This window comes from Chiloscyllium plagiosum, unplaced genomic scaffold (genome assembly GCF_037043375.1).
Source record: "Chiloscyllium plagiosum isolate Xiang-an unplaced genomic scaffold, Cpla_swu_hap1 HiC_scaffold_37, whole genome shotgun sequence".
NCBI lineage: Eukaryota > Metazoa > Chordata > Chondrichthyes > Orectolobiformes > Hemiscylliidae > Chiloscyllium > Chiloscyllium plagiosum.
Window position 1 is genome coordinate 55,699,952 of NW_028270175.1, and position 11,792 is coordinate 55,711,743.

Here is an 11,792-nt window from a genome sequence, read left to right on the forward strand (position 1 = left end):
CCCTCCCCCCACCTTGTCTCAGTCTAATCCATCGAATTCAGCACCGCCTTCCTATCCTGCAATCTTCTTCCCGACCACTCCGCCCCCACCCCAGTCTGACCTATCACTCTCACCTTGACCTCTTTCCACCTATCACATTTCCGATGCCCCTCCCTCAAGTCCCTCCTCCCTACCTTTTATCTTAGCCTGCTGGACAAACTTTCCTCATTCCTGAAGAAGGGCTTATGCCCGAAAAGTCGATTCTCCTGTTCCCTGGATGCTGCCTGACCTGCTGCGCTTTTCCAGCTACACATTTTCAGCTCTGGTCTCCAGCATCTGCAGACCTCACTTTCTCCCCAATTCGATTCTAATGACCATACATCAGAACTGAACACAGTTGGGAAATAGGCGTGATTGATGTTGGTGACACTGATTTCTGTTATGAAGGGGAGAAGGACTGAGTTGAATAGATGGAGAAAGAGAGAGATAGAGAGAAAGAAGCAAACAAAGGGAATGTTGATGATCAGCTGGGAATGGAAATAAAAAATGAAATTAAACCTTACTTATGTTTCTCCTGTTCCCATATTACTGATACTCATCACCATGTAAGTTATATGTCAAAGTTCCTGTTTAAAGTTGTTTATGTCTGTTTTTCTCGCTTCCATGAGTGGGATCATCTTCCTTTATTCATTAATGGGATGCTGGGCCAACATTTAATTCCCTTTCCTCATTGTCCTTGAGAAGGTTTTGGTGAGCTGCCTTCCTGATCCACTGCAGTCCGTGGGCTGTAAGTAGTCAGTGCTGAGGTCCATGCGGTTTCATTTCTTTGAGGCTTTGAAGTGAATGATATGACTGAGTGGCTGGCTTGGCTATTTCAAATTGCAACTGAGAGTTAACCACATTGCTGTGGGTCTGGATTTACATGTAAGCCCGAGCAGCTGAAGATTGTAGATTTCCTTTCCTGAAGGGCATGAGGGTGTTAGGTAGGACAATCAACAATGGTTTCATTGTTTCATTTGATTATTAATTCCTGATATTTTATTGAATTCAATTTCCAACATTTGCCGTTGTGGGATTCGGATCCGTGTCTGGGTCATTACCTGATTCCCTGGATTAATATTCGGAGATAATACAGCTAGATCATCCCATCCTCAGTATCTCCAATCAATTCCAATTCCAAGTGATGTTTTGGTTGGTGTGACTTTGCTTCATAAGGCAAATAAGTGATTGGCAAAAAATGCCATCCTTCTCATTTTGTATTTATGAGAAGGCGAGATGATGGGAAGTGCTCTTGGTGAAAAGGAGCTGGATGTGCTTGATCATGAGGCACTAACAGACTTCATACAGACAGTCGGGTACTGGCAGGTGGGACTAGATTGGGTTGGGATACCTGGTCGGCATGGATGGGTCGGACCGAAGGATCTGTTTCCATGCTGTGCATCTCTATGAATCTATGACTCAACAAAAAATCAGAACAATTAATGAGTAGCATCGTTCATTACAAAATGATTAAAATATAAGTGTGAAGACACCATCCTGCAGTTTTGGGAGTGTACTTGAGACAGTATTTTCTTTCATTTATAATCAATGATCTCCTAGCTACAGAGAGACGGTGTAATGGAGTTTCACCAGACTAATCCCTGCAACGATGATACCGTGAGGAGAGTGTGAAGGAAATGACTGTTTAATCTGTAACTCTACAAAAAGAATGAAACGTGTTTGCATTAACACTGGAGTGTTATGAATCAACACTCATTATTTCCAAAACAAAACACGGATAGCATTAGATATAACATGTTTTCCATGATACGTGTCTTCTCATTTGGACAAATATATATATATATATATATATATATATATATAGGAAAGGTTTAGAAGGATATGGACCAAGCGCAGGGAAATGGGGTTAGCATAGATGGACATTTTGATCAGCATGAACCAGTTTGTGATAATGGGCCTGTCTCAGTGCTGTGGGATGCTATGACTCGATGATAGTTTACAGAGCTCTATGGAACCCCCATGTTGGTTGAGCTAGAGCTCCAGGTTCTGAATGAAGTCTCACCGTCTGGATGTACAGTTGGTGTGTGACCCTGTATTGAACATCATGTTGTTCACAAATCTGTCATCAGCCACACTCTGATAGTATTAGCCATTCCCACCCGCTTCTGACCACCATACAGAACACTAGCCTGTCTTCTCTGACTTCTTTTTTGCTGAAAGCTGTTCACTGGCTAAAGTAGACTCTCTCCTTGATGTTTTTCAGAGGGTCAATAAAACGGGGCAAGGCTACGATCAGTTTGCTTTGGTACAGACACGAAAGAGATTTTCAGAGGCATTTTATTTAGATGTAAACAGATGTCACTACAGGCCAAAGTGGTCATGCTTTCGAAGTGACCAGTATAATTAACGGGGAATGGTCAGCTCTTTTAGCTGACCTAGCTGAGTTGACCTGAGCTGAGCAGTTTTCAGTTGAGTCTTGAACTGAGAAGTTCAACTGGGAGCTGTGTGGGAACTCTCTCTCTTTTCTGCCCTTCAGCTTCAACCTGGAAACATGCATTCCATTATAACGTTTTCTCAAGGCAGTTTGATTATTGGGACGATTGTGTGTATTTGGAATAGCATAATTAAGTCTAGCTGGACAGGTTGAATTCTGTCGGGTTTCCTTATTCTGTTCTGTGTGTTTCATTGTGTAATTTTGTGAATAACGTTTTTTGTCTGATTTAAAATCTAGTCGTCACCCTAGCTAAATTATTCCGGGTAATTTTCATTGGATAATTACCAAAACAAACTGTAAAGTTATGCTCTGGACTGCTTGCTTAATAATGTTTTGAGTGGTCTAGCCTCGTCCATAACAGACTGCGGGCTCATTGCTGGAGTTTTAACAGCGAGTGGGATGTGCTAGCGTCTTTAATTCGGGTATTAGTTTGATTGGGTTGACAAAGCTTGGAATAGTAATGGCTATTACTATTCCTGGGTGTGCATGCAGTGACTTTGGAAATGTTACGAAAAGTGAATAAGACCAAGTTGCAAGAATTAGCAGAGAAGCTGGAATTGAAACTGACTGCTTCTGTGAGGAAATGAGAGATAATTACAGCAGGGGCTCGTCAATTAAACTTGCTGGAGAAACCATCAGAATCAGAGATGGCAAGAATTCAGTTGCAAATGAAACATCTCGACTTAACATCAAGAGGTAAGGTAAGGTCAGCCAAAATGAAACATTTGACTTTCGATAAAATGGAGAAGGGGGTTTGGGGGTGGAAGAGAGCAGGAGAACAGAAAGTAAAAAAATGGCAAAAGAGTGAGCAACAGGGGGGAGAGAAAGAGACAGCTTTTGAATAGCAAAAACTGACACTTAAAAAGGAAAGTCAGTGTAAAAGGCTGGAGATAACGGCTGAGGGTGCGCTTAGTAAGGAAGAGAGTGAGGATGGGAAAGTCCTTCGTAGTCAGAAACCTTGTGAGAATTTGTTTGTGTATGTTCAAGCATTGCCTCAACCTTTTGGTCTCATTTGAAAAGTTGGCGAAACAAATGCAGTGGCCTGAGGCATTGCGGGTTTTGCTGATCCAAACGAAACTTGTAGGTAGGACTGGTGAGGTATTCACATCCCTATCAGAGGAGGTACCTGGGGAGTATGAGCAGGTTAAAAAAAAACATTTTGTCTGCATATATAACCTTTCAGGAATCTAATGAGGACCCTGGTCAAACCTACACTGAGTTTGTAAGGATCACACAGACTAATTTCGATAGTTAGATATGAGCTTTAAAAATTCCAGCAAAGCTATAATGCCCTTAGAGAGGTTAGTACTTGGAGGAATTCAAAAATTCACTACCTGAAGTAATGCAAAATCAGGTGGAAGAGCAGAGACCGTAAGCAGCAAAATTAACTGCTGAAATGGCTGATGATTATGAACTGGTACATAAACTTGGTTTGGATTCCAGAACCAGTTCTGGTCTCTGAGGGACAGAAATTGGAGCAAGGAGAGATCGTTGCGTGCAAAGGGAAAGGTCGATCACAGTGTAGAACGTAAGGATAATTTACCACGGTAATAAAAAAAAACCTTGAGGGGGACAAAGAAGTTAAAATACTATGGTGTTTTAATTGTAATAAACTGGCCCACACAAAATCACAGTGTCGGTGGGCTGGTAGAAAACCAGATGTAGGATAACAGACAAGCCTGAATGTTTTGTTAGACTCGTAACAAAAAGCATAAGGGAAGGTAGGCAATTGCCTCAGAGTGTACAAGATGATCAGTGGACATGCCAATTCTGCATAAAAAACTTACATGAAAGGGTAAAGTTTATTCACATAGGCCAAGAGTAATTGGTAAGGAGGTTCCAATATTAATTGACACAGGATCTTTTCAATCTGAGGGGTGAGGCTTTATGCACTCTTGAGAGACTATTACCAGAAAATGTGCTGGCAACAGGAATTCATAGTGAGGCAAAAAGTGCTCAGTTATGTAAAGTGAGGCTGGAGAGTCCAGAGAAGAGTGGAGAATGTGTGATAGGAGTACTGGACTTCTAACTCACAGCTCCCGGAATAAAATTTGTCCTTGCAAATAATAGAGCTGATTCACTGGTAGGCGTGCTGCCTACTCTAGTTGAAAAGCCAGTGGAGATGCAGGCAACTGAAGACCTGGGAAATGTTTAACCATGAATTTCCTCTGATTGCGTGATCAGAAGATCACAGATACACGTGTTTAAGCAGGATAAAGGCACAGATAAGGAAGCTGACAAAGAGTTATCCGAACGTTTCTTTCTGATCGGATAAGTGGAAGAGAGAAGGAGCAAGTAGGAAAACATGAACGTATTTTTAGCTCTGCTAAGTTGATTGAATTACAGCAGAAAGATGAGGAGTTTAAAAAGTTTTATCAAAAGATATTTAACAAGAAAGAGAATGAATGCATTCCTGTGTGTTATTACTTAACAAATGATGTTGTAATGCGGATATGGAGATCAGCGTACGTTGAAGAAGATCAGACGTGGACAGAAATTCATCAAACTGTTTTTCCTGTTGGGTATAGAAAGCAGGTGCTGCGAGTGGTCCATGAGCGACCACTTGGAGATCATTTCAGGTTGAGGACATTAAGGGCTGAAATACATAGATATTTTCACTGGTCTGTACTACACAAAGATGTAGTTGAATATTTCCAGACGTCTCAAATATGTCACACAGACAGTAATAAAGCCTGCAACTTGAAGGCCGATTCCAACATTTGAGGAACCTTTCCCAAGAGTCTTGATAGATTGTGTAGGTTCCCTATCTCAACGAAAAAGTGGGAATAAGTATTTATTAACAATAATGGATGTGTCGACTAGATTTCCAGAGGCAGACCCACTATGCAGCATTGCAGCTAAAAGAGTTGTAGAAAAAAATGCTTATTTTTTAACTAGGTATGGACTACCGATAGAGATCCACAGAGATCAAACCTCACATCCGAACTATTCAAGCAGGTGATGGATAACTTCGGAATAACGCAATTCAAATCTGCTACGTAGTATTTGGAATCACAGTGAGCATGAGCGAGATGGAATCAAACAGTGAAGACCATGTTAAGGGTTTATGGTCAGGATTATCCAGATGAATGTGATAAGGAAATTCCTTTTGAACTCTTTGTGATCAGAGACACCCGGAATGAATTGACCAAATTCAGACTATTTGAATTAATTTGTGGGCATGAAGTATAAGGACCATTACCATTGGTTAACGAGAAATTAATAAATCAGAATTCAGAGACCACCCATTTGAACGATTTGTCAAATCTTAGGGAAGGAGTAAATAGTGCTGGAGTTTTGGCGAGACAGCATTTAAAAGTATAGCAACATACAATGAAACAGGAATTGGATCAAAAATCACAAATTCGCAATTTTGCAATTGACAATAAGGTATTGGTGTTACTTCCAGTAACAGTTGAGCCTGTAGAAGCAAGTTTTAGTGTACCTTATCAAATTGGGAAGAAATTAAATGAGGTGAACTACTTGGTACGGACTCCAGACAGGATTAGATGTCACAGAGTGTGTCATGTGAATATGATCAACAGGTATTTTGATAGGGAAGAAAAGCAAGAGGAGAAGTTGTTAATGATTACAGCACAGAAGGAAGAACCAGGTTCAGAGGATTCTGAATTGGATATTCCTCAAATCAAGTTGAACAATGAGAAAATTGTCAAAAATTGGGATAAACCATTGAGTTACCTTACACAAGAAAAAGTGACCTGAAAGAGTTATTAAGATATCGTGGAGAGATATGCGGCAATAAACTGGGAAGTACGAACATAATTGTGCATGATGTAGACACAGGGGATGCTGTTCTGATTAAGCAACATCATTATAGGCATGACTGACCAAAATTGGCACAGGTTCAGAAGGAGATAGAGCGCACACTCCAAGATGTCATAATCGAAGTGAGTTACAGTGACTGGAGTTCACATATAGTCATGGTACCAAAGCCAGATGGTACCCAATGACCATGTGTGGACTATCACAAAGTCAATGCCGTTACAAAGACTGCTGCATATCCAATTCCATGCTTGGAGAATTGTGTCGAAAAGGTGTGAGAATTTATTTACATTTCTAAGTTGGATTTGCTCAGAGGCTACTGGCAAGAACCTCTGCCAGAGAGAGCGAAGGAAATTTCGGCTTTCATAACGCCAAATGGACTATATCAGTTCAAAGTTGTGGCATTTATTATGAAAAACGATCCAGCCACGTTTCAGGGACTGATAATAAGGTCATTTCCGGATTACCCAACTATGTGGTCTATGTTGATGGCCTGGTGGTTTTTAGTCACTCATGAACTGAACATTTACAGCATTTATCAGACTTGTTCAATTGACTTCAGAAGGTAGGCTTGGTGGTAAACCTCGCTAAAAGTGAATTCGAGAAAGCCCAAGTCACGTTCCTGTGTGACGTTTTGGACATGGACAAATAGCCCAATGAGATACGAAAATGAAAGTAGTTGGAGAATGTTTCACACCGTCGACAAAACGAAATATGCAGTGCTACGGTTCCTGGGATTGACTGGATTTTACTGAAAGTCTGTGCCAAACTTTAAGCAGTGTGGCTGCTCCACTCACCGAATTGACAAGGGCAAGAACTCTCAGTGGACAGAGGACTTCGAAAGGCATTTTACAGCTTAAAAACTGTGTTAACCACTGCCCCCAGTATTAACTACACTAGATTACATGAAGCCTTGTCAGGTGGCTATCGATGCCAGTGATGTGGGTATTGGTCCAGTGTTGCTGCAGGAAAATGATAAGGGAATAGAAAGACCCATCGGGTATTTTTCTGGGAAGTCGAACACTCATCAACAGAAATGCTCAATGGTAAAGTAAGAGACGTTAAACTTGTTGTTGGCATTACACCAGAACAGTGTTTATATTATCGGCAATGCATCTGAGACAATTGTATACACTGATCACAACACATTGACATTTGTGGAAAAAATTAAGGACAAAAATATCAGGTTGCTTAGATGGAGCTTGTTGCTGCAGCCATTCAATCTGACAACTGAGCATGTGGCAGGTCGTGAAAACGTGAAAGCTGATGAGTTATTGAGACTCGAATGAGATACGAAGGTGTTCGATGGTGGGTGCGCCGCGGCCTGAATTTGGATAGGTTTGTGTTTGAATGTTTACTGTTAGTATAGTGTATCTGTCTACATTGAGACTACTAACTGGGTTTGAAGTGATAGAAATGCAGCCATCTTTTGGCATCGATGGTTCTTTTTTTGTGGGAGGAGACATATCACAAAGCAAGTCCCTTTTTTGTCTAAAAGCTGTTCCTTGGCTCAAGGAGACTCTGTCCTTGATTTTTTTCAGAGGTACAATAAAACGGGGCCAAGCTCCGATCAGTCTGGTTTGGTACAGAGATGACAAGGATTTTCAGAGGCCTTTTGTTTATATGGAAACAGATGAGACTTCAGGCCAAAGTGGTCATGCTTTATAAGTGACCAGTATAATGAGCGGAGAGTGGTGAGCTATTATAGCTGAACGAGCTAAGCTGAGTAGTTTTGAGTTGAGTTTTGAACTGGGAAGTTCAACTGGGAGCTGTGTGGAAACTCTCTCTCTTTTCTGACCTTCAACTTCAACCTGGAAGTATGTGTTCCATTTATACTGGTTTTTATTGGGAGTTTGCGCATTGGGACAGTTATGTTTATTCAGAATAGAATAATTAAGTCCAGCTGAATAGGTTGAATTCTGTCGTGATTCTTTGTTCTGTTCTTTGAGTTTTATTGTTAATTTTATAAATAAAGTTTTTGTCTGTTTTAAAATCTAGTAGTCAACCTAGCTAAATTACTCCGGCGAATTTTCATTGTGCACTTACCGAAGCAAATTGCAAACGTATACTCTGGGCTGCCTGCTTAAAAATGTTTTGAGTGGTCTAGCCTAGTCCGTAATATCTCGGAGATGGAAGGTGCCTGCTTGGGACTTGGTACAAATCAATCACTTTCCCTTCTCATAGTCAGCAAACCACGTTAACATAGCACGTGTGTACCATTAGCAATGGGGCCAGGAGGAACAACGTGGAGCTGTCTGTCTGTGCAGTCTATGCCTCATTGGTTTGTGGTGTTGCAGCAACAATGATATCCTCCTATTTCAGTGTAACAGTTTGGAGGGGCTGTATGGCCTCTTCTGTTCATGTCTCGAGGGACTGGATGTCTTCCTCCTGGCCAGAAGGAAGGCATTCAAGGACGTCAGTGGGAAGCCCATGGTTCCTGCCTACCAACACGTTGTCCTGACTAGACTCGAAATTCCTGAGTTACAGGAGACAAACGGAAGGCTGAAAAAACACTGCAAGCCAGGCAGCATCGTGAGCTGGGAAAGTCAACATTTCAGGTATAAATGTCCTTCAGAACTGGGTTGGTGGATAGGGGGAGCTGCGGATAAAGAGGAAAGGGGGTGGTTGGGATGGGGAGATCGGGGGATGGTGAGTTATGGATATGTGGACACAAGTGGTGGGTACAACCTGGTTGGGCGATGGGAGTGATGAATCCGGTTGGGAGCTGAAAGGTCGGGTCGAGAGGTGGAATGGAAGACCTCCCAGTCACTTCCTATTTCAATTCTCTTTCCCAATCCCTTTCCAACATAGCCATTCTTGGCCTCCTCCATTGCCACAATGAACCAAACCATAATTTGGAGGAACAAGATCTCATCTGTCACCTGTGCAGCCTACACCCCGGGGACTCAACATTGATTTCTCCAATTTCAAATAACCTCCCTTCAAATCCCCCGACTCCCTTCCCAGGCTCTCCCCTCCCTTCCATTCCTCTGAGCAAGCTTTTGTACAGCTACCAACTGGATTCAGCCCTCCCATCAACAACTTGCTGATACCCTTTATCTGTGCTCACTTATCCCCCACCTCGCCACCTCAGCCTCCTCCTCCCTCACCCACCACTTTACCTATAGACCCCCTTACTCCCACACACAGTCCTGACGAAGGGTTATATCCAAGGCGTTCATTTCTCAAAGTCTTGATACTGCCTTGCTTATTTTGGTCTTCCAGCTTCCTGCGTGTGTATTTTGGATTCCAACGCCTACTGTTTTTTTTTTTTAAATTGTCTCCTCGTGTAATAGGCAGGAGTGAGTGAATGCATTGCGCCTCTTGTTATCCAACAGATCAGATGGGCTGAATGGCTTTCTTATATTACTGTGAAACCAGCTAAAGTTACTGAAGGAGTTCCTCTTTCTTTCAATCGTGGAAATGTTTAGTGTCCAGCAGTGCTTTTGATTCATGTTGCCTTTACATTAACAGCACAAACTTGAGTGTTGTCCAGATTTGATACTTTCGTACTTTAGAGGGTGACTCATTGTTCTGAACATTGTATAATCTTCACGGAACATCCCCACCCCTGATTATATGACAGAGGGAAAGACATTGATGAAACAGCTGAAAATGTTTGTGCTAATGAAGCTACCCTGAGGATTGCCCACAGAGATATCCAGGGACTGGGATGATTGATGTCAACCAGCCCCATTGTGTACTGAATGATTCAACCAGTGGCGAGTTTACAACTGATTCCCATCAAGTTAAATTTTATTCAGTCTCCTTGACATCTCGCTCAGTCAAATACTACCATGATATCAGGGCCAGTCACATTACGCTGTGTTCATATTTTCTATCCATGTCAATAGCGCAAGGTATATGTGTGGGGAATGTTTCCTTCTTTCAGAGGGTAGTGATGGTTGAGACCAGACAGTTGGGGAGGCCAAATCACTGAAATGTGTGAGTGGGGGGGGGGGGGGGGGTGCAAGTGGGTGTCAGTGGACTTTGACCCGGCAGAGAGTCGAGGGCTACAAAGAACTGGGCAGAAAAGAGAAATTGCGGCCGAATGCAGATCAGCCCTGACTTACTGAATGGAAGGGCAGTTTTCAGGGGCTATGTGGCCTGGTTTTATTCCAGTATACCCCATAGTCCAGTCACTTTGTGGCCTCTTCCATTTCCTGTGTTACTGACTTCAAGTAGCTGAATAGATTGATCCTGTTGCTGTGTAACTGGATATTGGTGCTGCATGATCTGGTTACAGTTTTATAGACCCTAGGGGCTTATTAGTCTCCTGTAATTGTATATCAGGCTCCAGGGGCTGACAAGCCTCATTCTGTTCTGCTGTTACTGAAATCCATATTGACTAAATCGACTGCCCTTGGAGAAAGTGAGGTCTGCAGATGCTGGAGATCAGTGTGGAAAGGTGTGGCACTGGAAAAACACGGCAGGTCAGGCAGCATCCGAGGAACAGGAGATTCAATGTTTTGGACGTTCCTGATAAAGGGGTAATGTCCGAAACATAGATTCTCCTGCCCCTCAGAGTATAAATATTCGTTGAGGACTTCACCCATCTCTTATAGTTCAACACATACTTTTCCATTTTGATCTTCGAGGGGTCCTATTTTCACCGTAGCTATTGCTTTTTCTTTTAATATATTTAAAGTACCTTTTTGGATTCATCCTAATCTTCTCAGCCAAGGCTCTTTCTTGTCCCCTTTGCACCCTACTGATTTCTTTCCTCAGTAAACTCCTGTATCTCTTATATATGTCCAGGGATTCCCTTGATCCCAGCTACCTGTCCCTGAGCCACATCCCAAGTTCGAACATGAACCTGTGGAAAGTTTTGTCCCTCTCCATAACTATTTGAAAACTAATAGAACTATGGTTACTGCTCCCCCAATATAAACTCAATCACCTGTCCTGTCCTATTTCCAAAGAACATTTCGAGTTTTACCCCTTTCCGAGTAGGACACTCTATATACTGCATGAGAAACTTTCCTGACGCATTTAACAGATTCTATCTCATCAAATCCCTTAATGCTCTGGCCGTTCCAATCTGCATTAGAAAAATGAAAATCCCGTATTATGATAACCGTATTGCTCCTACAGGTCTCCCCTCCCTACCTGCATATTTGTTACTCTCATTCTTGTTGACACTTTGGGGGTCTATATTACAATCACAATCACCTCACCATTCCATTCCTATTTCTTAACTCCACCCACAAAGCCTCACTGGGTTATCCATCAGTTATTTTGTCTCTGATTACTGCTGTGGTACTCCCCTTAGTCAGAAATGCAACTCCCCGTCCCCTCCTTCCACCATCTGTGTTTCACCTAAAGCACCTGTTCCCTAGCACATTAAGCTGTCAGTCCTATCCATCACTTAGCCATATTGCTGTAACGGCTATAATATTCCAGTCCCACCTACCTATCCACGCTCTGAGTTCGTCGGCCTTACCTGTCAGCCCTCTTGCATTGAAACAGATGCAATTTAATCCAAACTGCATTACTTTCTCTCTGTCGTTTTCCAGCCTAACCTTACTATTTCTAT